Source organism: Meleagris gallopavo, chromosome 3 (genome assembly GCF_905368555.1).
Source record: "Meleagris gallopavo chromosome 3, MGAL_WU_HG_1.1, whole genome shotgun sequence".
Taxonomy (NCBI): Eukaryota; Metazoa; Chordata; class Aves; order Galliformes; family Phasianidae; genus Meleagris; species Meleagris gallopavo.
In genome coordinates, this window is record NC_139406.1 from 9,814,961 (window position 1) to 9,842,548 (window position 27,588).

General features: G+C 43.2%; 1 protein-coding gene across 1 annotated transcript in view; it reads right to left on the minus strand.

Moving 5' to 3' along the window:
* Positions 1-27,588, minus strand: part of LOC100551407 (uncharacterized) — a 135,557-nt gene that overhangs the window by 23,969 nt on the left and 84,000 nt on the right. The window lies entirely within an intron of this gene.

A 27,588-nucleotide genomic window follows, 5' to 3' on the forward strand; every position in this document is an offset into this window, starting at 1 on the left:
ACAAGGAGTTGAGAGGGGGCAGAACCGGGACAGCTGACCTAAACTGGCCAAAGGGATATCCCATACCATATGGCATCATGCGAAAAAAAATTAAAATGGGGGGGAGTTGGTGGAACAGGCTGCCACTGCCTGGGGACCGGCTGGGCATTGGTCAGTGTGTGGTGAGCAATTTCTTGTGCATCACTCATTTTGTGTGTATATATATATGTATGTATGTATGTATGTAATTATCATAGCTATTATCCTTTTTTCCACTTCTTTTTTTTTCTGTCTTAGTAAATAGTTTTTATCTCGACTCACAAATTCTGCTTTCTTTTTTCTTCTTCTGATTCTTTCCCCTATTCTACTGGGACAGGGAGGAGCAAACAAATGACTGTGGTGCTTAGCCTCCTGCCAGGTTAAACTATAACAGATTGGAAAGAACACTGAAGACCATCCAGTTCCAACTCCACTGCCATAGGCTAAGATACCTCCCATCAGATCAAGCCCCTTCCAACCTGGCCTTGAATGCCTCCACAGATGGGGCATCCACATCTCCTCTTGGCAGCTCTGTCAGTGCCTTGCCACCTGATCTACCAACACCCACAAGGCCTTCTCCTTGCAGCCGCTTTCAATCCATTCTCTACCCAGCCTGTATTTGTGCTCAGGATTACTCCAGCCCAATTGAACTTGCACTTGTCCTGGTTGAACTTCACAAGATCTGCATGGTCCCACCTCTCAAGCCTGTCCATGTCCCGGATGGCATCCTGTCCCTCCAGTATATTGACTGCATCACGTGGCTTAGTGTCATTGGCAAATTTGCTGAGAATGCATTCAGTCTCACTGTCCATGTTGCCAACAAAGGTATGAAACAGAGCAAGTCTCAATACCAACCCCTGAGGAACGCCACTTGTCACAGGTCTCCACTTGGACATAAGTTGCTGACCACAACTCTTCGAGTGAGATTATCCAACCAATTATTTATCCACTGAGTAGTCCATCCATCACATCCATGTCTCTCTAATTTAAAGATAAGGATGTAATATGACAGTGATAAATACTTTGCTTATGCTAGCAATCATCAACCACTGGGGTAAAAACATACTAGAAGGGTGAAATAGCCCAAGTAACCACTGCTGCCTCTTTGACATATTCTCTCTGCTTTCCAAACTCTGTAAGAGTGAGTATCTGTGCTGTACACAGCCTTGCTCTCTCTCCACCTGTTCCCTTTCCATTGAGGAAGTACATGAAAATGCAGCTCGGGGCATCAGAGAACTACAGACAGAGAAAAAAGGTTAACTAAGGAGAGTTCAGACTCCTTTTTTTTTTTAAAAGCTCGAAGCAATTGCTTGCAAGGACTGCAAAACCTGTAAGGGATCCTTCTGTAGAGCTTCCAACCCAGAATATTTATCTTTGTCACAGAGCACAGAGAGGATTTTGCTGCTAGATAAACAACAAGCTATATCACTCCACTAATTTCCAAAGCTTCTGCTGCAACTGGGACAAATTCTTCCTTTAGGCCACCCCAGGGCAGTACAATTCTCAATGCTATCTGCAGATAACACACGAAGGAGCCTCCCTTCCAGCTGCCTCCTGGCTAATCCCTTGCAGTTGTAAGAGGAGCTGTGCTGTGGCTCTCAGAAACCACGCCTCTCTTCACCACTCAGCTGAGGGTTTTCTTTGTAAAACCACGAACATAATAATTACTCGGTGGTTTAGGAAAGGCACGCTACGTGCTTCCCTGAAAAGTCAAGAAGTTCCTTGTTTATCCTCTCATACATGCCTGTAAACCATCGATAACTATGTTTTGCAACAACCCAAAGCAAAGGCAGAGCATTCCCCTATCCTTGAGATCTTAGAAGCACAGCTGTTGCTGGTCCAACTCAACACCAAGAAAACTTTGAGAATCTTGCACTTATTGGAGGGTCTACTGATATGCATATTTCCAATAAGGCTTCTCCTGCTGCTCCAAAAGGTGGGGAATGCACATACGCAGCATGATGTAGCATTGAGATGTTCACAAGGTGTACCTCCTGGCTCATACTGAGGGCTACCTCAGGTGAACAAAAGATCTGCACAGCACACAAGCTGTTGGCAACAACATGAGGGCCTCCTCCTAAGCCCTACTCAAGGAAAGCACCTTGAAAACCTGGGATTAAGACACTGGAGGCCAGTTTGGTGCATTATCCAATGGTGTGCCTGGGAGATCAGCGTTGTGTATGTCTCTGTCATCTGGAGAAGAAAATGAGATCCCTCTTTTTTTGAGCCTCACACCTCCTCCAACACATATTTGCCCCTGTGTCTCTTCATGAAGCAGAACAGCAGAGTAGGGAGTGAAGCAGCTTTAAAACCAGGTCAGAGGTTTTGACCAGAGAAGTTCACAAAACCCCAACACAACAAAAAAGATATACATACATATATATATATATATATAAAATATTCCCTGAGCACAGTAAAGCAAGTTAAGAAGAATAATATTCTTGTTGCTGATAATGAAATGCTTTTCATCCTCCCAATTAGGGGATGAAAGCCATGATTCTGCAAATGCAGCTCTGCAGCAGCCTGATGTTGTACCTAACCACAAAGCACCATGACTTAATACACCACAACTGTTAGAAAATATAGTGTCCGACACATTGGTTTCCTAACCTCACAGTGAAATATGTATGCCATAAAACTTTCTTCTTTTTAAAAAAGAAGGGTTCTGAAAGATGGTATTTAAAATACCAAGTGAACTACAGAGAGTAGGAACATTCAATGGCTGTTTGGTTTCCTTTCTTTTTAGAAAACAGAAGTACTTGGTACTTCTGTAGGATATGGAAAATATTCCGAAGACGTGAGGGGATGGTTTTCATTCTAAAGACATTAGAGGATTTTTTTCACACCCATGTTTCTCTGTACCACGCTGGCAGTTTAACAGCTTGGCATTGCTAGAGGAGCAATAGCAGCCTCTGGATAAGGATTCTGCTCAAGTAGTGTGGAATTGCAATTAAAAAGTCAATTGTTTGCAAATCTGAATGGAAGAATGGAGTTAGAGGAAAGGACAGATAAAAACCACAGTTCATTCATAGGCTGCAAAGGCCAAGGGTAATGCAGAAGGCATTCTCTAGACACGGTGTACAGGCAGGGGACATCTGCAGGCATCTGGGGAGGAACTTTTTATAAGGGCAGGTAGCAACAGGATGAGGGGAAATGGCTTTAAACTGGAAGAGGATAGATTTAGACTAGATATTAGGGAAAAAATCTTTACTGTGAGGGTGCTGAGACACTGGAACAGGTTGCCCAGTGCGCTTGTGAATGCTACTTCCCTGGAAGCATCCAAGGTCAGGCTGGATGGGGCTTTGAGCAACCTGGGTATAGTGGGAGGAGTCCCTGCCTATAGCAGGGGGTTGGAACCAGAGGATCTTACAGGTCCCTTCCAACCTAAACCATTCTTTGATTCTATGATCTCGCACGCTTAAATTGAAGCCTCAGTCCCTAAGCTGCTCTCACCCTGGCTCCAGGCACCGTGTCTCTGCCCACAACTGCAAAAGCTGTGAGACTGCTCTAAAAATAGGGATTTCAGTAAAAACTTGTTTTTTGTTTTTTTTTTTTTTTCAGCTCTGTTTTGCTGCGTTACAGTGCATCACGCTAGAAATGTGGGCAACTGTTGTTTGGTAGCAAGAGCCGCCTTTTCATTTCCAAAGAATGTCCCCACCAACCACATCCCCATGTAAGGAAAAAGAAGCAATTACTGGTAATGTTGCGACCAGGGGAAGGCAAAGCTGTGCTCCCTGCCAGACCTCACTGCCAGCAGAGCTTGGCCCGGTGCTCCACCTGGTCCCATCCCATGGCAATCCCTTGCCTTCAGCTCACTGCACAGCCCGGCATAGCTCATGCTTTGCACGGGTCGTTTTTTGGCTGAAGGGGAAATATCGCCCTGACCAACTGGAGTGCACAAAGAGCCTTAGAAGAGAAGGAGAAAAGAAAAGTTTATCTTGCTGTACACAGAATGAGTGCCGCACGTCAGCCGGGAGAAGAGAGATGTCCAAAAGCTGCTGCCAAAAATCCAAGGCTCAGGAGCACGAAGCAGCTGCTGCAGAGTATGTGGATGAATAAAATATTGGTTAGTCTCCAAGCGTGACCCTGCTGACAAGAAAACAAGAATAGTTTTTATTCCACCAATAGTTCTATGATTATGCAGACAAATTCTGCCTTTATAATGAAGCAATCTCAAATTCCAGAATCGGGGGCAGGAAAGGGAAGGAGAAGAAATAAAAAAGGGAAAATTTTTGAGGTATAAAGTCTGGAAAGAGGAACATATTTTGGAACAGGGATCTATCTCTTCTAAAAACAAACCCAAGCACTGAACTCTTTGACCCAGGGCCCCATCAGTTCAAGAAGCCCCTCCATTCAAGGAATGTAAACTCCACAATGAGCGGAGCCCCGAGCTCTCCTTTATGGATAGCAGGAAACTTCTTCAAAGGGCCGGTTTACGACCTGGCTTGAGAGCTGGAAATAATTAAGTGTTCTTGTCAAAGGTCAAAGTCATGGGGTGAAATTCCTGGGAACTCCAAACAACTCTGGGTTGAATGGAGCATTTGGGCTTTTTCTGTGCATGGTGAGAAGGCAGCAGGCAGTGTGGGGACAGAAAGAGCCCTGCCTGAGCTATTTTGCCTTCCCGAGGGCTGGTGGGTGCTTTGGGACTCATCTTGTTCTCTTGGAGAGGAAAGAAGAAAAAAAAAGTGAGGCTGAGCTTAAAAAAATCTATAAATAAGAATCACAGCCAAATAATGTATTTATAGCAGCACCAAATATGAACTAAATGCCAAGATCCTGGCAACACAAGCTAAGATCCGGATTCATTTTCCGCTTCTGATGTAACTCACTGAATTCAGTGAAGCACTGGACAGCATGAATCTGTCACCAGATGAAGACAACAGCACCGCTCCAGGCATTGGGAACCACTGTGTTTTGCTGTGTGCCTTAGAGCTGTAACACCATCCACGTTTGCAGAGGTTTGGTGCCACAGCCTGAAGCCCTGCACAGCTCCATGTGCCCGTCAGCAAGCAGAAAGACAAACAGGTATCAAAATTCTCCACAAAGTCAAAAAAGCCTCCGGTCATATCTGATATCCCAACTCAGTAGGGATCCCGTTACATAGTGAGATGAAGTGAGGCCAAAGTAGAGCTAGTGGTGAAATTTGGGGATGGCTGGGGTTCTGGCACAGTGGGATAGGTCCCTCTTCAGTGCAGATGGCCCCTCTGCCTACACCTCTCCTCACGCTCTCATTCTGCCAGCCTGGAGACAGCCCTGTTCCATCAATAGCTCCTTGTTCATCCCCCTTCCACCTCCTCATTCAAACTTCTAAACCCAAAGAGCAACTGAAACCATGCTGTGACCTCCTGCACTGACTTCTCTGTCTTTTGTGAACTGAAATTGATTTTCCTTGCATGGGAACATCTAGGATCTACCCCCTGACCTTCAGCCTGAGGTTGTGTGCTAGGAGCAAGAGGGAATGTGAAAGTGACATTTGGCTGTCAGTGTTGGTGAGAAATACGAGCCACCCAATGCTAGAAAACAGTCTGCTTCTGTCCAGTGCCTGGAAACAGGGGAATTGCCAGACTCGCTGAGATACAGGGGTCAATACCCCAGCTCTGACACTAGCCAGCACCAGATGCTTCAGAGAGTGGTCTGAGGAGCCTGTGGCTGCCAGACACAGGATAATCCCATTCTTATCTCCTGCTCTGCAGAACAGAGCAGTCAGCACGCACACCAGTACAGGCACATACATGCACACGAGGAACTGTCGGCCTCTGAGCACTCTCCTCCTAGAAATATCACAGTGTCCTGTAAAAATGGATCACAGTGGTGTGCCTCTTACCCATAGGCATGACTCTACGTAGGAAGGGAATGAATTAGATGAGAGATGCTTTGGGTTCAGCAAATCTATATAGCACTGTAATTTCCATATTGGACATAGCTAATGAATGAACAGACTGTAGCCAATGAACACAACCCTGTTCACCAGCCCAGAGCCAGCAGTCTGGACAGGAGCTAAAATACCATCAGTTTGACAGAAGAAGAAGGCTGCTGGAATAATTTGCTAACCTGTAGCCTACATTTCCCTAACCTATGCATTTTCTTTATCATCATACTGTCTCCCTTTTCCACTCCTCTAGAGTCAACTTTTAGTCTCCCAATTACCTCAGTACATAGTCCGTGATCTTTGGGTCCCTAAGGATAATGGAAAGAAGGGAGATGGAAGGAAGGAAGGTGACAGGCAGAGTCTGCATAGGACTCTGTTTTGTTCTGGCTGCTCTACAAGGTGTGTATCCCATTCTGAAGATTTTCCCTTTGGTTTCTTATGTCCATGCTGAGTTGCATGAAGCAACCAGTAATTTTAACTCTTCATGAGTGGCTTGAAATCCTATTCAGTTTCAAACTCGGCTAAAGCATGTAGAGGGTAGAGGGGCATCCTGCTCTTGTCTATTAGTGCTGTGCAGCTGCACATCCTGACACATCCTGTGGATCATCCCTCCTCCTGCCACCCCAACAAATGCTTTTTCTTAAAGTGAACATGTCCTTCAAAGTTGCACCTTCTTCAGTGATCAGACCTACTCATGTTTGCTCAAGGTAGAGAATCAGAGTGCTCCTGCACAGTTGGGCTCCCAAAAAAGCACTGAGAGGATAGCAGGACAGGTTTCTGAGACTGAGTTATCTCACTGTCAAACTCTGCAAACTGCTGGCTGGGTTGAGGTCTTCCATGAGCAGGGGATGCCAACTGTGCATCTACTTTCCATATATCAACGTATCTTTGTAGCATTGTTGGTCCTGTGAAGAGAGAAATGGACTTTCTTTGTGTAAAACTTCAGCTGGGTATTTGAGGTAAGGAGTGTTAGAGGTTGTGAAAAGCCGCTGGAAAGGCCACTGGATTTCCTGGCCCAATTTCTTCCTGCCTTTTGAGTTTATCTGCCATTACATAAAACCAGATGATTATGAAAATGCTGCGCTGCTCAGCACCAGCAGTACAGAGGAGAGGGGGAGGAGGAGGTTGTGTTGACCTGTTAGAGAATTTTGTTGTTGATGCAGTTCAGGAAAACAGAGATATCAGCACACTCTGTTTAATTAGTGCCTGTTTCTGAGCCTCAGATATCTTGCGAAATACATTTTGTACCAGTAATTAAAATGCATAAAAATTGTAGAGAGCTGTAGCATTATAATCCACATTATCTGATACTGCTGCTGTTTGATAGCTCTTCAAACAAAGCACAAAGCAACCTTGATCTACCTAATGCTCTTTACTCAGAAAGGGGCCCAACACAAAGGGACTTGTAAATCAGCCTTCCAAAATCAGTGGGCATGAAAAATAGGATTGCAGTTTCTTGGCAAAAAGAAGTGTTTCCTTGGTATTAGTGGAGCAGGCTATTTTTAGATTGTTCTGAAGTATTTTGTGAGGGGCCTCTCTGAATCAGTCCAAAACACAGAAAATCCTCTTCTCTCATCTGGAGAACATTGTACTCCCTCCTCACAAGGTAAGTTGTTGAATAACAAAATAACCTCATAGGCAGCATTTTCTAGTTCCTTAAGTAAAAGTTCTCCCTGCCCTCTCTGTGGGTCTTAGTGGCTGCTCTGCTTGCTGTCAGCAGCACTGCTGAGAAGCTTGTGTGAAAATGCATTCTCTGAGGCTGCTGCAGGCACCTGGCTCTGCCACGGTGCTGTTCGAGGTAAAGCCAAGCCTTCTTCCACTGCAAACGGTTTCCTGTGGAAAACCAGGGCTTTGGTTAAGTGAAATCATTCGTTGCACACGTCTAATAGAGAGCAAAGTGCTGACATTTGGGCAAAGAATAACCAAATGCTCCCAGACTCAAAATAGTTCAGCCAAAAGACTGCAAGCTTTGAAAGGTTGCCAAATTCGGCATCTTTCCATGCAAAATACTAAAAAGAGAAGAAGTGGGGTCTGTTCTAGAGGGACTCTCCACTTTCCTATTTTCTCATCAAATGACCAGGATCACTGTCTCACTGTTAGCTTGGAAAAAAAAGAAGTTATTAGGCTGTTCAGAATGAGCATTTTTTTCTGTTTGCACATTCATGATAAATTACACTTTGAAGAAGAAGGAAGATACATGATTGTGGAATTGTTTGGGGTTTTTTTTCACCTAGAAGAAAATAAAGATGATTGCTTTCCTCTGATCCCGAAACGAGTCTATTTACTTGCCTAATGGAAAATGAGGTGGCATAAACAAGAAAAAGGGAGTTTGGCCTTTAGTTCTGTCCCATTTTAGCAACTTGAATATCTTTCATGCTGAAGACATAAGGTGAAATGGTTCTCGTAGATTCAGGTGATGTCTTCTGAACAACATCCCACCACCTGCATGCTTCATCTGTCCCTTTTCCCTCCCTCATCCTTCTCCCAACCAACTGGGTCCTGCCCCAAGGACAGTGACAATTTCAGTTTGGTTTAAGGCATAGGTGTCCAAACTTTTGGCCACAGTGAGTAAAAAGGAATTGTCTAGGGCCTCATACACAAAGTTGCTCCAAAAGTAATGCCTACTATTTATTTCTAGCATAGCTACAACCAATACAAAGAGCACAATAACACCATTTGATAGAGACAATTCTCAGCCATAAAACACATCTCTCAGCATAGCCAGCATATTTTTCTTAAAACATCAAAAAGGAGAGAAACAAAACCATACAACGAGTGGGATATTTGAGTTTGTTTTTGTGAAACTAACACGTGAGGCTGGCTCGATGGTTGGGTTGCTGTGAATGATGGGTGCTTGTCTGGGGCCGCTCCCCTGAGAAGAGCCACTGCCTTTACATCACAGGGCCAGGAGCGGCCATGTTGCCAGCTGGGCCAGGCCGAGTGCGGGCCGTGGGTTGGACGTGTCTGGTTTAAGGAATTACTTCTCCTTTTCCTCTCTGTGCCCTTTCCAGACTCTCGGCCAATTTCTAACTTTTAGCCAGACTGGAAGTTCTTAAATTACAGAAAACAATACGATGCATGAAACCACAGCATTCTGTTCTCACTGAAGCCCAAGTGCACATTTCTCCTTTCTTCGTATCAAAATAGTACCATAGCAATAATATTAAAGCGTAACGTTACCACTTCACGCTGAAGAATGATCATTATGATCACAGCAGTACCTCACTGTGCTTTTTTGGGAACGGAAGGTAAGGCCATCCTTCATGTGCACATAAAATGTGAATAATGATGATGCTTGCTCTCAAAGGCAAAGCACAGATCCAGAAGCACTACACATAGCTATTTTCCCTGGAAGTGATTAAATGCAGATGGCTACTGGGTTTCACAACAGCAGGCATATAGGACCCTTCAGACTGGCGAGTGATTTAAGTGAGGAAAGAAATTCACAGAATGTGACCTCTGGAATGCAGTTATTCCAGGAAGATCTGACATATTAGGGAGTAAATTCCAGGACTGACTTATTTCTGGTAACAATTGAGCTATGGTAAAAATATTTACAACTGGCTTATTAAACAAAGACATTCAAATATTTGTCAAGGAGTTTATTTACGATGAACAATTTCTGCAGATCTCATTAGCTTCTTCTTAGGAGAGAAATAAATGGATGGAAACTTTGGAAATGATCCTATATGTTCATTTACAAGATACATACAACCCTCATTAATTTTAAACAACAGGGTAATAAACAGCGAGGACAAGCAAAGCACGCAATGCACAGCACTGCTGAAAGTGCCCTCACTCATGCTCCAGTCCTTCACAAAAATTCTGTTTCTTCACAGCTACTCTTCTCAATCCTGTTGCAGAATTTTACTATTGTCTACATAAACCCAAAGCAAAACAAAGTCAAAACAGCATCACTGTACTGTTCACAAAACTTTGCAAGCACGAGGCATTAGAAATATCTGGGGTGATCTTAAATACTCCCCATGTTAAACTGTCCATCAACTAAAAAGCTTCTCTTCTTGTCATTAGATATTGCAAACCCTGCTGTAACCACTGCAGCAAGATTGAAAATGATGTCCCTCTCATAGTTCATACTGTGTCTCTCAACCTGCACCTTCAAACTGGGATTGTTCTTGTTGCACTAATAATACAAGTATAGAATAATTCATGTTGGAAAAAAACCCTTAAGATCATCAGGTCCAACCATCATGCAACACCACCAAGTACCATCACTAAACAATATCCCTTGGTGCCACGTCCACGTTTCTCAATTACCTCCAGGGATGGGAACTCCCTCACTTCCCTGGGCAGCTCATTTAAACTCTTGATCATCCTTTCTGTGAAGAAATTCTTCCCAATAACCAGTCAAAGCCTCCTCTGGTGCAACTTGGGAGTTGCAAATTTCCTCATATCCTATCACTTGTCACTTGAGAAAAGAGACCAACACACACCTCCCTGCCATCTCCTTTCAGGTAGCTGTAGAGGGTGATGAGGTCTCCCTTCAGTTTCCTCTTCTGCAGACTAAACAACCCCAGTTCCTCCATCACTCCACATAACTTTTGTTTTCTTGTCCCTTCACCATCTTCACTGCTTTCTTCTGGAATGAAATGCTCCCTTCTTGCTCTCCCACTTGTAGAAGTCTCCTCCCAGCACTCTCAGAATCACTCAATATCCATTTTTCTCAGGTCAGTGTGTTCTCTCAGCATAAACAGCTCTCTTCTTCTACTGCTGTATATTTGCTGAAGTATCTATGGACAGTCGTATTCCCTTGAAGATTTTTTTTGCAAAGCTAAATAAACAAGCAAGCTTGTGTAATACTTCTCCCTAAAAAAAAAAAAAAAAAAAAACCCTAATCACTTCGTGAACCTAATTACCCATCTCAGCACCTATCCCAGTTTAAATGTATTTTCCTGGGAAGCAGGAGCCTGCACATCAGCATCTGACACTTGCAGCCCCCCAGCCCCACTCAGCCCTTTCCCCTCAGAACAATGTCACTCCCATGGGAAAGGACAAGTGCCTTGCTCCCACTTCCCCCTGCCATTCTGCCCTCTTTCCCCTACACCAAAAATACCAAAACACACTGCTGTAAACAATTGCTCAAGCCATAGCAATTATGCATTCTGTTATTTTAAGGGAAAACAATTTGGAGTGGTTAAAGATAGACCTTGGGTTTTCTTGTTATTGACTTAAGTGCATGTTGAGCAATTCAACCTTAGCACAGATAAACAAAATATCCAAAGAACATCTTAATGCAGTAATCTATCTGCCCTGAGAGAAAGCCTGCCTCCAAAGCTCTCAGTTACAAAGCAGACAAAAGGAGATTTAAAGTGCAGCTGATATAAATCGTGGATCCGATCGTGTTTTTCCCATTTTACAGTGACTTCTTCCTATTATTTCTTTTGATACCTGGCATCTCAAAGCCAGGAGGTGAACCAGAACCTCAAAATGACTCCATCAGGCCAGCTACAGGCTGGTCCCTCCCCTCCCCTGGTCCTGGCCTCTCTCCCTGCCCAGCACAGCCTTGTGCACCGGGGTATGGCAACAAGGACTCTGCACACTGCTGTAACCAGGCAGTGTGTCATTCTCCACGGCTGTGCATACAGCGTGTCCCTTGGACACGTATTTTCAATTTAGCAAAGAAAAAACAACAACCCAGAAGCCATTGTTGTCTTTTCTCTCACTTTAGTCCTCATCCAAACCAGAGGCCGTCTGGGCTGGTCTGTCCCACTGCCAGAAAAACATACCGAGCGCTTTGTACTGCAGCCTTTCTGGCAGAACACAAAACTCCTTAAAATGTACCCATTTTCAGACTGGGATGTCAAACCAGGCGTGGGACCGGATTTACTGTAAAAGGCTCCTTCTGGCCCACAACTCTTCCAGCAAAACCCCTAATGCTGGGGCTGTTCAGCCTGGAGAAGAGAAGGTTCTTGGGAGACTGGAGAACAGCCTGTCAGTATCTAAAGGGGGGCTGGAAGAAAGAGAGAGACACAGTCTTGAGTGGGGTCTTCTGTGATAAAACAAGGGGAAATGGTTTCAAACTAAAAGTGGGGAGACTTAGATTGGATATAAGGAACAAGTTTGTTTACAGTGAAGGTGGTGAGGCACTGGCATAGGTTGCCCAGAGAGGTGGTGAATGCCCCATCCCTGGAGACATTCAAGGTCAGGCTGGACAAAGCTCAGAGCAATCTGATGTGCTGTAGGTGTCCCTGTTTATTGCAGGGACATTGGACTAGATAATCTCTAAGGGTTCCTTCCAACTCAAACCATTCTGTGATTCTATGATTGTATGCTGGGAGAGCAGCTTTGAGTGGTTTTTGTAGCTTCACCCAACAGCCCAGTGAGAAGAGCATTTCACCTAATTTCAGCTTGAGCTCAGCCGAAGCTGGATGAAATGTTCTAATGCCTGCAGACGCATCAGGATAGCTTCTTTCTCAGCAGAGAAATTAACCTGGTGTGAGAGATGGAGAAGGGCGAATGAGACCCAAGGCAGACAGCTTGTAGCTGTTTTCAGTATCTCTGCAGTTGGAAATCTTTCAATAGAGGAAGAGAATTTCGGGGAATAAGTATCTTCAGAAAAACAGAGCTACTAGACTTGGTGAAAATGATTACAGACAACTGCAACAGGGGTACAAGCCACTCATTGGAAGAATGATCCATTGGGCCAGTACTGAATAGGAAAATGATACGCTCAAAACACAGTGGCAAAAGCATATGGTTCTTCTCTCTTATCTAAAGATAACCTTTCATTTCCACATGGAGGAGGGTCTTTAGATATGTTTCCTTGGATTTACTATAATATTTAGTATCTCTCTAGGAGCAATTACCACATCCCAGACAATATTTCCTATTTGAAATTACTGCAAAGGGTTAAAAAACCCATAACGAAACCTTGAGGACAATCCAAACGGCATGCTCATCAAAACAAGGAAAAATCAGCAGTCCTTCCAAGGCAACAGAGGTTAACACAGAGAGGCTCATGTATGCATGCAAGATGAAGCTGATGCAAGTCACTCTGATACACACAGCCATGTACAGGAGCAGCCACTGTGCCAGCCTGCTGCACCAACAGAGAGGACAGTGTCAGGACCAGAGGCAAGGCAGGCAACTGGAGACAACATGGTGCAGCAGCAGATTTGTTCAAGGGGGAAATAGGGTGCCCAAACCATTTCTTTGTGTCTGAAATTGAAATCTTGATTTTGCCATCTTCAAAATAAATTATCTTTGATAGGACTAGGAGTTGCAGCCAAGTTGGCCTATGAAGCACAAGGGAAATGCGACTTCAAAAAAGATATTGGCATGACCAGCTGCAGGTCTGGTTCCTCCTATCTCTGATGCAAACACCAGTCTTCAGCAAAATGTTCCACAAGCAACTTAACAGTCATGTTTACCTAAGGGAGCAGCTGATTAGTCTGGAGATTAGGAATATTTGATGATGTTAAAAACATGTCACGGATGGAAATGGCTAGCGCTAGCAAACAGGCAGTTTAAATAAAGGCAAAAACATAAACAGCTTTGTAAGGTGATAAACCAGCTGCGGCTGCTTATCCCTTTCAGAGGAGAACAAAGCTGGGGAACAGACTGAGGGGGTTCTCTTAAATTAATAAATTTACCCTTCCATCAGGAAGCACTTTAGTGAGTATCCCACTCTGAAGACACATGCACTGAGACTGAAAAAGTGAAGTGCAATAAATGAACCTCTCTGTCTCCCACTCCTTTTCCCCTTGCTATCTCCAGTTTCCTGCTGATGGCCCATCAGACCTGCTGCTTCCCACTCCCCTCTGTCCACTTCTTTTGATGTTGGAGGTCTGGCTCAGTTTTTCCACTCAGCGGCAAGAGCCCTCTGGATCTTGCCTTTTCACACCTCCTTCACACCCCTTCATCCATGCTCCATCACACAGTGCAGTAAACTTAGAGACATTTCAGTACTGATTAAAATTTCAACACAGAGCGCTCAATTACTCAATATTCATAAAATCATAGAATCACAGGTTTCATACAGTCAGGGACACCTACACCTACAGGTAGCTCAGAGCCCCATCCAGCTGGCCTTGAATGTCTCCAGGGAGGGGGTATCCACCACCTCTCTGGACAACCTGTTCCAGTGCTTCACTACCCTTGGAAAAAACTTCTTCCTTATATCCAATCTAATATTTTCTGTACTGTTCCAGTGATGGATATTAGCATCATTCTCCTGAATTATTCACTTTTTCCCTGCTTGAAGAAAGGCAGCATGGATGTATGGCCTCTTCTTGATATTTTGTTCCCTTCAGACTCTGCAAACAGCTCCTGAAGAGCCTGCATTACCTTTGTTGGGCTGGGGACTGAAGAAGGGGCTTCACAAGAGGTATGAGAAGGTGTGAACCTATCCTCATCTTCTCTTGCTCTCATCTCCACTGAATATTCTTTGCTTTGTGATTTATAGGAATTTTGTCATCGAAGACATCTAACCCCACTTTCCCACTCTGTTGATTTAGATGGTGTCCTGTCCCATCTCCATGATGATGAGGTGCACAAGAAGCCTCCATCCCTCCCTGCATGGGAAAGAAACCTTGGTCGTCAGCAATCCCGATACCTCTTCACTTTTTAAAAGTAATTCATGTTCTTGGCGGCTTCTTACTCATTTGCAAGAATGGAAAGGAGTGTACTTTGGTGCTTCAGGACATTTTGTAGCCTTTGACTATTGCCCAGATTGGTGCTGCACAAAGCAAGGCAGCCTGTAGCCATCCCTCTGCTAAAGCCCACAGTTTGACTTTGCAGAAGTATACAATTCAAAATTTGTAGTACTGAAGCAACGTTCTCAGGAATTAGGACTGCCAAATGAAAAAATCATATGGAAATGATTTTATGGGGTAGCTACACCAAAGGCGGTATCTAAAGGAGACCGCAGAACTCTACACACGAGCTGCCTTATTCAAGGCGCACTTAGCCTGAATATCTGTGAGATCTTGTCAAAAAACAAGATTTGCCAAGCTGAAAGGAAATGACTAAAACCGGAAGAAAAACATTTGCGGTTTCTCTCTTTTACAAGAAAGAGGGGAGACCGAGTACAAGCATACTCTTACAACCAACTCTTGCCCAACAAACCACTGGGAGGACACAGCCTTCTCAGGCTACCAACTCAAGGAACGAGGTGGGAAGGGTCTGCAGAGAGATTTTGGAGCATCCCCGGCCAGGTAAGCGACCCCAGCTGCTCCCCTTGCTTTGAGAGGCAGTACCACATGGCCCGAGCCCAGCTGGGTCCCTCTGGGCTTAGCTGAGCACAGCACAGTGGGTTTTGAGCAACCCTGTCAGCTCATGCAAGCTCTGTGAAGGCTGCATTATTTGCCATTTTACTGCCACAGGCTGTTTCACTGGAGGAATATCTTCTGACTGATTTACCTCTTCCCACTCTTCTGCTACTGCTAAGTTCTATACAAAGACTTGTTTCGCTTGTAATCATTTCCAAAGGTGAACAAGGAAGCTGCCTGACAGCAGTGGATTTATTTGCAGAGTTGTTTGAGTGGCCAAAGCCCATCCACCTGCCCTGTACTGAGAGAAATGCTATAATCTGTTCTGGAGAAGGCCATCTTTACTCCAAGGAAGCTATATGTAACCAAACAGATCATCAGCATTTAATTATCTCATCTATTGTATTTATCAGACAGGAAGTTTCTCATTTCCTTTTTACTGCTGAATATACATTTGGTTCAGGCAGTTGTGGATACATCAAGGCACAGTGGCAGTTCTCTAAACAGAGCTTTAGCGTGTGAGAAAGCTCAAAGATAATTTTAAAATGGAGTCTTAAAGACAGAAGAGATTGGTGAACATAGGCCTGTTTCAGCATTCCTGTTCAATCCTAGGCTTTCTAGCCTAGAGATTTTCATGTGGTTGAATTTTAATCATGCTTTTGTGTGTGCGTGCTAAATTTACATGATTCATAATGACTGAGGGACATAACATAGAATGATAGAATCACAAGGTTGGAAAGGACCTACAAGATCATCTAGTCCAACCGTCCTCCCATCACCATTGCTACCACAAGCACCATATCTTGTAGCTCCTCATCCAGATGCCTCTTGAACACTGCCAGGGATGGCGACTCCACCACCTCCCTGGGCAGCCATTTCAGTGCCTGACCACTCTCTGAGAGAAAATGATCACTGCTTTGCTAGTCTGTGGTGTTGGGCAAGGTGTTTTCTAATGCTGCAGGGATTTAAGAAGCAGAAAAAAAATGGGCTAAAAAGCATCTGCGAGCATTATTTGAATAACGACTGCAAAAACTGTGTCAGCAGTGCACAGCTCTTTCTTTCACTTTCTGCAGATGTTCACTGCTGATCTGTGATTGCAGACAAACACTCAGGAAGTATGACATGGCCTCCTCCAGCACCCAGCCAGCCTCTGAGAAACACCAGTTGGGGTGATGGAATATGACAATAGGATATGCTTTGGGTGACACTGTGTATTGTAAACAGAAAATGAATCATTCTGTTTGCTTTCACCTTATTTCAAGGAATCATTGCCTCAGTAAAAAAAGCTATACTCGGATAAAATGCTCATAGAGTGCAATTCAGCTAAGCAACACCCCATGAATTACTAAAGAAGGGCCCATTCCTTTTACTGTCCTTTTACTGTCCTGTCAGGAGGAAAAGACAAGGATGGAAACACCTGCACAGTGGTCAAGCTTCACAAAAAGCAACCCTCGGCAACCTCACTGTAGGTTGCTGAAGTCTGTATCAACCACTTCTCTCTAGAAAATAACAGAAAGATAGAAAATTCAGCTTACATGGTGCCAAGGCTTCCTCTGAAGCAACATTTTTTCACCCAGAGGGTGGTGATGAACTGGAACAGGCTGCACAAGGAGGTTGTGGATGCCCCATTTCTGGAGGCATTCAAGGCCAGGCTGGACGTGGCTCTGGGCAGCCTGATCTGCTGGTTGGTGACCCTGCAAATAGCAGGGGGTTGAAACTGGATGATCATTGTGGTCCTTTTCAACCCAGGCCATTCTATGATTCTATGATTCTACGAACATAGCTTCACAGGGTTCAATTAAAGCTACATGTGCTGTTAAGAACGTCATATAAAACAGGAGCCAAAGCTTGACCAAGGATGGTCAAGGGAGTGTTGTGCTGAAGCTAAATGTCTGGAATATGGATTTTTTTTGGTCTGCTACTAAGGAAAACAAAGCAAGGCAGATAATAACAGCTTGTGCTTCATCAGACAAGCCACACTGCCTCTTAGAAACAGCTTTGACACTCCCTCCAAGCCAGGTGCTGTTGGCTTGCCTGTTTCTGGTACTGGAGATGAATGAATGGGCTGGGACCAAGCTTGGAAAGTTAGTAAACACAGCAGCTTGCAGCAGGAGCATTCAAAATTCAAGCCTGCAGCAAGAGGGGAGAGGAGTAGGGAAATAGGGTAGTAAATAGGGAAGGGAGAATCTGGTGTTTCAAGAGGGAAAGGGGATGAGGAAGAGTGAAGTAATTTGGGGAAGGTGTTTCACGTTTCTAACAGTCCCAGCTCCTTCTGCTGATTAGTCATTCTAATCAACCCTGAAGCAGGTTTTCTTCCTACCACAGCTCCATGCAGTTCAATCTATGGGGTACTCCACAGAGAACCACAAACCTGAAGGGCCTATTGCTGAAAATGCATCTGCTGGCTGCCCTAACACCTCCCAAGGCACTAAAACATCAAGCCTACCTTCTGCTAAATACAAACCTATGGATTTTATCTGCACCTGGGTAGAGCTTGTCTCAAGTAACCATGGTGGGCAAATTGATAACAATAGTTAATATTCCATATCTACTCAAAATATCTTTGGTTGTAGGTTACAGCATTTTGTTGTTGTTTGTGTGTGTTTAGATGTTGTTGTTTAACAAAATCATTTTTGCTAGCCTTCTTACACCTTTATTTGCTCTTTTAGAATAAACTGCTTTCTGAGCTCACTAACATACAAGCTTAATGGCAGGCATTTTACCAGAAGCAGCATCTTTTAAGTAAATATCAGCATTTCAAAGAAATATGACATTTGTACTTTCAAGAATTGAAACTGGAAACTATTGTTCTTGCTACTCAGCGGAAAACTATTTGAATGAATCAAATACTAACCAAAGAGTATATCATGAATACCAAATATTTAAAACATTCCCAACAGCATCTGGGGAACAAACTGAAAAGCAGACTATTCTTTGTCTGTGAGGGGCATAACAAGGACTTCATTTGCCATTATTTGGTTTGAAGCATGGTGGTAAGCTGTTCTCAGATCCTCTGACAACCCACCTAAGGCCAGGCCAACAATTCTCCACTCTCAGCAGTAAAAAAAGAAGGCTAAGTAACCAGATTACCAGGAGATATAGACAGAGCATTGTACAACAGGGGGGAAAAAAAAAAAAAAAAAAAAAAAAAAAAAAGATCTTCAATTTATCTTCACAATCCCTTTGATTAAAGCACAGTGATTGTTTCTACATGACGCTTGAGAGCAGTTCAGAAAAAAAGCTGTAAGCACAGCATGCTCTGTAATTGATCCATCCAGTATTTCTGTTGGAAAGACTCCTGAGATAGAGCACAGACCCTGGGATAACAAGGAAGACACAAGTGACGCACTCTTCACAGCTCAGCTGCAACACCATCTCCTTCAACACCTCAGCAGATGCGTAGATGAAACCCAGCTGCTAGTAAGTTTTGCTGGGGAAAAATCAGATAAATATCTGCCTTATTCCCTCCGACCACTGATTGAGATCCTTCTGTCCAGTGCCTGAGCTGTATGGGGGGGGCACTGCCCAATTGGGCATTCCAACAAGTGTGTGCCTGCTGCTGTATCTTTTACTTACCTGTCATAGAAAGCCTAACCTTGCTTTCTAGACCTCACTTGTTGTATGGAAATGACTGCAATATCTATGTGCTCAGTTAGGACAGTAAAAACTCTGGAGGATTTTGTGGTTTTTATGGATGCTTAAACCAGAGCTGGTCTGTGCTCTTTTCCCCTTCTCTGTGGTAGTTTTTTTCCTCTTATCATTTGCTACTAGAAAAGAACTGAAGGGCTCTTCTAGATAATGAAAAGCAGTATTAAGGACTAAAATAGCTGAAGAGAGTATATTTTCATGTGATCATGAAGAGAATTAAAGAAGGGGAAAGGGATCTTATTTTACAAAATCATCCAAATAGCAAAAAATGACCTCAGTTACTCTGGTTCTTAAGTTGAAAGAGGCTGCCTTGTCTGGCCTGACTGCTTGTGATGCATCAGCATATCATTTCTTCATCAGTTTCACACGTCATGTCTTGAGACATACTCGGACAGTGCAAGAATTTGGGGAGGACATGGTCACAAAGCATCCTCATCTCTGTACTTCCACCACTCAGGCTCTGTAACTTCATCACAGAGCTTTCCTGAACTCACACAGACATTTTAATAGCCTTAGGATAAAAGTCTCAGAGAAAAATAGTGGGAAAAGCTCTTCATTGGAAATGTACATTTTTTGACAGCAAACAATTGCAATGAAACCATTCTGAGCAATCTGATTTGAGTAACTGGCCACCACATAGCAGCATGGGATTGACAAGTACAGAAAGAGCCTTGGCTGCTCTTTGTCATAGACATGAATCCAAAATACAGCTAAAAGTAAACAAATCCACTTTCATTAACACTTCATCTTCCTTTGAGTAATGGCTTGTTCCACAAGTGCCATCAGATGATGAACTCTTATTTGCCAAAACAGATCTCTGAGTGACTCAACACAGGACACCCCAGCAGAATTTTGTTTTGTCTCATATTTCCCTGGCATATATTTCTAAAAATGAGTCACCATTGTGTAACTACAGTGCTGATTATTTCTGCTCAGCTTTCTGATTAAAAGTGGCAAGAACAAGATTTTCTAAGCTGCAACAACAAGAAACATTGAAGACAAAGGAAAGAAAATGCCTAAGCAGATTTTCCACCACAATAATCAATGCATAACTTACCTAGTTCAAGTATTGGATGGGCAGTCTCACCAAAAAAAACTCTCATCATTAATATCGTGCTGAACTACTCCTTTAAGCATAAATACTCAGAATAAGAAGCATCTCTGGGGATGTACTATCCCATATACATATCCTAAATGTTTCTATGCTTAAGAAGATCCCTCTGAAAATCATTCCCCTTCTTCCAGGTATAAGAGTTTGCTGTTGATAGATATAACTAGCAAATAAAACTGTTCTCACACTAATTAAACAGCTAACTAAAGGTGCCATGTAGCTATGACTCCTGCCACAGGACCCTTTCGCTCAAAGTGAGGAAGAGGGAGGTTTCATTCTCCTTTGCTCCCCTATGCAGGTGAGCAGCTCACCTTGCAGCTTAGGGACATGGTTGCTCCAGCAGAGAGGAGGAAAGGGCTTCTTTTTTTACTCTTTAGCAACACAGACATTCTTCAATTTATTTTATGGCTAGAGATGACATAGCTGTCTAGAGACACTCTTGTGAAGAGCCAGCATGGAGGTGGAGATCTACAGCTCTGCCCCTCCATTTGATGTGGTCTCTTTAAAGGTCACCCACTGGGACCCAGCATCGATCAAACTATTTTTATAAAAACAGCAGCGAACCCAATGAAGATTTATACAACACATTTGTGCTATAGCTTTTGATTCCTTTTTCTGAAATTACTTAAAGCAATATAATAACTTTCACAGGCATATCGTAGGAGACTGCCAACATTTCAAACATTTCCTTGATGTAGGATGATCACAATTGAAAGGAATGTGAATTTTATCCAGCCGTCGGTAAGGTTTTGTTTTCCTTAATCCCTGAGACTAAATCATTGAATAGTTTTAACCTCCAAACTAAATCTTAATTGAGACTTGCTGTCATTTAGGTTACCGCACAACTCTTCTACCCAAAACACTGAGGCGCCTTTGAGGAAAAGCTGGGGCAGGGGCTGGCTCTTGGAATGGGAGCCTGTAGCACTTTTTGCTGCTGTGAGCTGGTTGTGCAAGAGAGCTTTTCAATATGCAGGAAAACGAGATCAAAGATTCTGTTCTGTATTGAAGTTTCTTTGTTTGAAGTGCTCTCTTAGTCAAACCTATGAATAGTGCAACCCAGCCAGGAACCCCACAGGCTAGATATAAAACTGATAGCTTGTGTCCCAGGATGCCATCAGTTTGCTTTGTACTGCACACACACTGGTGATTTTTACTCCCAGTGTGAGAACTCAGCTCGTCTCTTGAGAGCCATATAAAGCAAAAACCCAAAGCCCTAATCTCCAGCAAAAGTTGCCTGCAGCTGGGTTTCACCTAGAAGTCTGCAGAGATGTATCACTGAAATTAGTAGTCAAGATCAGTAGCAAAGAAGTGATGAAGGAAATAAGGAGTATTTTAGTAGTGTTTCTACTGAAAGAAATTGCAAGCACTCTATCAGCTAAAGAGCAATATTTCTCCATTGTCATAGGTCAGTGTCCTTTTCAGTGGGAGTGTTTTTGCCCCACTGCAAAGACCACTCACAGATGCAAGGTGATAGGAATGGAAATATCAAGCCCAACTCCCCAGCAACCATGAATCTACATTAACAGAGAGCAAATGTCCTGCCAAAAGCAAGACTGATGGAAAAGAGGGACAACTGTCTGCTCACCACCTCCCTCAGCACCCAGTGTCTCCAAGGTATTTTTCAGGAAACACAAGGGATGATCTGGAGGATTGTTTAATTTGGAGAAAATCCTAGAACGATTCTGTGTTCCCTGTGGCTAGTTGGAGGAAGAACCACTTACCTGGTAATATCCAAACTTAACCCGAGCTGAGATTTTAGCCTCAAGCCTTGATTAAAAACTAGTAATTAAGACTAATTATTCTGAAATAGGTAGGAAAGAGATTAAATGAAGGAATCAATTCATAAACTTGTTTCTCCCTTTCTGGAGGGATTGTGGTTTGCCAGCCTGGATCTGGAGGCTTGATTTTCTGGCAGCTAAAATTAGGCAAGAGGTGTCTGAGTTTCTGCACCAGAGCTTCTCCCTTTCAAACAGTGAGTACAATTCATTCCTGCTTTGCAAAAGAATCACAAGGCTGAACACAACAGCAGCAGCAGGTTGTTCATATGCTGCATTGCTGAGTGCCAAAAAGACAAGAAAAGCCTGCACACAACAAGCCTGAGCACCTCAGCACTTCGCAGCTTTCATGCCAAAAAGAAAAGATCAGCATCTCCCAAAATATAATTAACTGTTCTTTTTATTTGAGCTATTAAAGTTTCCACATCAGACTCCTTATTCTTTTTTTCCAGGATTCAACTAAATACTAAATGCCAGTGAGCGTTTTGTTTTAGGAAAATATTCCCAGAAAATACCAATGAACTTTTGATCTCTGACGTTATTCTAAATACATGGCTTAATGATAACTAATAATAATAATGACTGCTAACTCTCACCACAAATCCCAGTCCCTACGATACTTTTTGCCAAAATCATACCAATCAAACAGCACAGGTGGGGGACCAACTGACTGCTGCAAGGGACTTGGGAGCCCTGGAAGAGCCAGCAGTGCCTGCTGTGTGCTGCAATAGAAGATGTTCTGACATGATGTGAGGAAAGTAATTTTCCCCACATGCACAGCCAAGCAGTGAGTGGAGCAAGTAGCAGCAACAGGTCATGCAGTTTTCACCCTTGAAGACTTTAAAAATCAACTGGACAAAGCCCTGAGTGACCTATTCTGATCCCTGCTTTGAGCAGGAATTTTGCTAGGTGCAGCTGGATGAGCTCAAGAGGTCCCTTCCTACCTGAATTATTCTGTGAATCTTGTACTGTAATCTGTAATTTGTCATGAAAATCACAGAAAAGCTGGCAGACATCACTAAACAGTTGGCAAGAACGCAGAGAATTGGTAAATTATGCATCTCCACTAACATCATATTCATTTAGTTCAAGATGTTATGAAGCAAGAACTCAAAAGGTCATTGTCACAATTACGTGAGCAGTCAGGACTAAATGCTGATCTACCAAGATCTGGTCTGGAGCCAGGTGAAGTAAGTGGAAAGTTTGAGGGCACATATCAGCTGACTTGGGATGTAGATATCCAAACCTGAACTCATTATTGGCAACTGATTGACCGCCCACCACGTCTGTCCACATCTTTAGACAGAAATCTAAAATAGTTCTGACTGAGTGCCAAAACACATTTACTCTCCTGACTACAAAGGGAGTCTGTCTGACTGCTCTGGATACAGCCATGTATAGTGCTGACCTTTCAAGTGAGATGAGATGGATCCTATCCCTACTAACTTCAGCTGGGGGATGGATTATGCTTGGAGCCTGTTGTGGTCAGCACAATCAGACTCAGGAATAAAGTATTCAACCTCCACACAGAAATGCACTTCTGGTGCAGTTTCCCATTTAGAGTTCTATTCCCACAATTCCGTAATCTTAATTATTTACAAGCAGAAATTCTTTCTTGTCTTGGGTACTACAGGCTTGAGGGCTATAGGAAGAAACTGAGTGAAATTTCATAATGGAAAGCATGATTTTCTCATGAAAAGGAAAATACCTGACTCTACTAGCAGACATTACAAGTAATGCATGTACTGTGGGATAGAATAGCTTGTCAGTGATCCCAGGCCTACATATGCTGTGCTGAGCAGTATAAGCTTGTACTCATGCACCACAAAAATAGGAAAAGCCTTCTACATTACTGTGGGAAAGGCTTCCAGCACAGGTAAAGAAATGTGTGCCAGGCACTGACCTCGGGACACTGTCCATGCAGGGGATGCTACCACACAGAGCAGATGGAGATGGGCGACAAGCAAGGAGCCTGCTCTCACTGAAGATGCTCTGTAGCTTCACAGTCCGTTTCTGCTGGCAAGAGCATGAGGCCACATGAAGGGAATCGAGATGGCTGATCCATGTTAAAAATAGCCATGTGGGAGGCTGGACAGAGAGCAGCACAGCAGTGGGCTGCTCCCAGCAGGCGATGCCGACAAAGTGGGAGGAAGGGTGGGATTGCTCTTCTCAGCTGCTACCAGCTCACACTGGCCAGGACCCTGCTGCAGTGCAGTCCCTGAGCTCAGGCTGAGCCAGGGAGGATCTGGGTGACCCCCACACACACCCTCATTGGGGAAACATCATACAGAAAAGAGTGACAGACTTCAGATGACAGACAGCATTGTTCCCACACGCTGAAAACGGGTGTAGCCTGGGCTGTAGTGTGCTGAGACTGGAAATTAGAATAAGCTTTCATTTCCTCTTCTTTCAGTTATTTCCTTCAGTCTTCAGCATTTTTTGCCTCCACAAACAAAACAATTGGTGTCAATCCACCCTAAGCATTTCTTGCAAAACAACTTCTCTCTCACTGCCTCAGTGATTGAGGTGTAGTAGTATAGAGATTTAAGTGACAAGCAGGTCTTGGAGAGAAACATTAGCTTTCATGAGGCAAAGTGAAATAACAGACAGCTTTTTGAGTATGTAGGTCTGAAGAAATGCTGCATGTCCACCTCTTGCCTGTATCCTCTCAGTGAATATGCCAACCTATTGGCTGTTGGTGACTGCCCCATTCAGCACTCATTTTGGTGCTGTTTAAAGATCTCACCTCCTTCTGTCCACATTTCCACTTCTTTTACTTAGTTTTATCGTGGCTGATCCCTCCATCTCTGAGCCATGCCACTTGTCTTGATCACATGAAGAGTCAGTGTTGGCCTATGAGTGTGAGTATGAGCAAGCAGAGTGCTGAATTCCCCAGCTGACCCAAACAAGTCAGCACTGGAGTTTCCTCTGTGAGATGCTGATACAGTGGTTGGGAATGCCAAGACAAGCAAGCAATTTTGACAAAACAAGCTTTTATCAATAGGTCCCATGAATCAGATCAAGCATATGGGCAATTGTAGAACCACTGAGGTTGGAAAAGATCTCCAAGGTCATCAAGTCCAACCATCCACCTACCACCAATACTTCCCCAGGAAACCATGCCTCTTAGACAACTTCAAAAGGTTAATGCAAGTGCTATGAAAGAAAGATGCACGACTCCAGCCCTTAAACCTTCTTTACACTTTGGCTAGCACAGCTGCGAAGACAAACACGACAAAAAAAAAATGACCCCATCAAAAAATTTTGATCCTAACATAGGCACAATCATACTGACTTCAGAAGTCCTTCTACAAGTAAAATTTATCCAATTTGGGAAATTTATCTGAGCAAAAAATAGATGTAAAGTCAAGCTTCTTCCAGCCTCCAAATAGTCACAACTAACATGAGATATATTACATGCTACCTGTGAGACAAAAGCTTGTTCTCTGTTGCTTTTGTTGAAAGTAATAGGAAGGCCCTTCAAAAGGGACCGAGAGGTTTTTTTGAGTGTATTAGTACTGCTGGTACTCATTTCTGGCCCATGATGTCTTAGGAGGGTTTACTCAGGTACAAGTCACTTACATACAGGACAGATATTTATAGATATTACATCGTTATACCTCTCATATGCCTGACGGGCCTCATAAATTGCCACACTGATCTCAGTGGTGGTGGGGGCAGGCCATTTATGAAAAAGTCAGTTATTTCTATGTTGATTAACAACCCTCTGCTCCTCTCAGCTTCTATCTCTCTATCAGAGAGGTCAGTGACCCCTGACTCTCACTCCTACTTTATCCCCACCACACAGCACATTCTTCAAAATGCAATTGCTTCATTTAAAACATATTGTAAATATAGGCATGCCTACTACCACACTTCTTCCAGCCCACAGAATATTTCACTAAGCCAGCAAGGAATAGATTTTCAGGCTGTAAATGCTGCCTAACATATAGATGCCACCTCTTGCATCCCAATGCAGACAGACATCTAATGATTGAACTGCTAACACATTCAAGTAGGAAGAAAGCTTCAGACTGAAGATGATTTTTGCTTTGCATGCATATAAGCCAGTACTCTCAGTCGTTGACCAACTGCCACTCCCAAATCTAGGATTCACAACCCACTGTGGACCAAGTTCTGATCCAGACCTCCCTATACATGTACAGCATCTTGGTTATTTCTCAGCCTTTATCAGAACTTCTCTTTCCCACAGAGTCGCAGAAAGGGAACCAAGAGTTTCCCTTTCTGTCTTTCTTCAATGATTGTAATACACTTATTGCTATATTATCACCTATAAAATGTCTACCTAGACAGAATTTTCATCTCATGCTTTGTTCTGATTTTAATTTGGCAGCTATTACGTTATACTAGATTTATATTCTGATGACATGCCAGATTTGAAAATCAACTGTAAATTGACATCAGTATTCAGAGTCATAAACCCATGCAAGAGACACACTGTTAATTCCCTTTGTATTGAGAACTTCATCCTTTCACCATCATTTTGAAAGACTGTCTTCAGATCAACAGCCACAGTGAAAGAGCTTCAGGGTTTGTTAGATCCTGAAGCTCCAAGTTAGCAAGAGGACTGAGCTAAACATGGTATACCAGGCAGCTTGCTCTAATTAGCAGCAGCATCTCCAAGGAGCTTCACCTTCGGTTTGCAAGCTGAAAGATGACTCTTGCTGCCTGCTCTGCCATCTCTACCTGCAGTGCTCAGATCAAACCAAGTTTAACTGCGCTACTGCCTGTAACACTTGGATTGTTTCCAGACATTCACTGTCTTTACTCGAAGTTGTTAAGCCACGGTATTTAATCGTAACACATGCACCTCACACAAATTTGCTTACCAGTATCCTATCTTTTTCAAAAAGATTCCATTCTTGCTGCTTATAGACTTAACCTGACAGACAAACCCAACATCCCAAAGTAAGTGATTGGCTGCTGACTCTGAAAACAAAAGACATTTTTAGTTGCCTATTTTCTAATCTGAATCTGTCCACCCTCAGCATCTAACCATTAATTAATTATTAGATACCTCTTTGCTTTTTGGTACTGGTGGAAGAATATCAAACCTCATCTTTCACGAACTAAACAGACTTAGCTTTTTCACCTCTCTTTAGACAGCACGGTTCAACCTATGCTCATGCTCTGTTCTCTGCCCGGCTGTCAGTATCCCTTTAAAATGTGTAAACACCAAAAGCAGACTTGGTATTTCAATAATGGTCTCATTAACGTGGTGCACATGGAAATACCACCTCCTTGACCTTTACTCAGCAAGACAGTAGCATTTGCTTTCAGGTGTACTGTATCACAAAGGGAGCGTGTGTTTAGCTGATTACCCATCATAACAACCGGCCTGCCTAAGTCACTGGTTAGCAAAATATTGTCTATATAGCATGACTAAAAGCACAATTTTGGCCTGAAAGTACCTTGAACTTGACTGGCAATTTAAATACACATTGTTTCTATGAGATGAGCTTACCAGACAAAACAGTTTTGTCCTTGACGCTGTCCTAAAATTACTTCATTGGTTGTATCATCACGATCTTTGCCTAATTAAATACAGTATTTGTTCTCAAGCCAAAAACCAAGGGACTGAGCAGATCAGAGCCAAGGACTGAGACTTTTGGTGCATCTGTCAAAAGTGTCCTTTCTGAATGATTCCCCCTTTGCAATCGCTTTAGCATTTTTGACTATCTGCCAGATTGCAATTGAATTAATGTCTTGAATTCATCTTCTCTATTTCTTGCCTGGTTGTGACGCCAAATATCTGGAACAAAATACTTGCTTTATAGAAATTCATATAGAAATGTATATTTAAGTAAATATCAAAACCATTACAGGTGACAACTTACAAAAAGCACATTCATTTTTGACACGATACAGTTTTCAAAAACTATACTGATCATCATTAATTTTATTATCTTCTTTTAA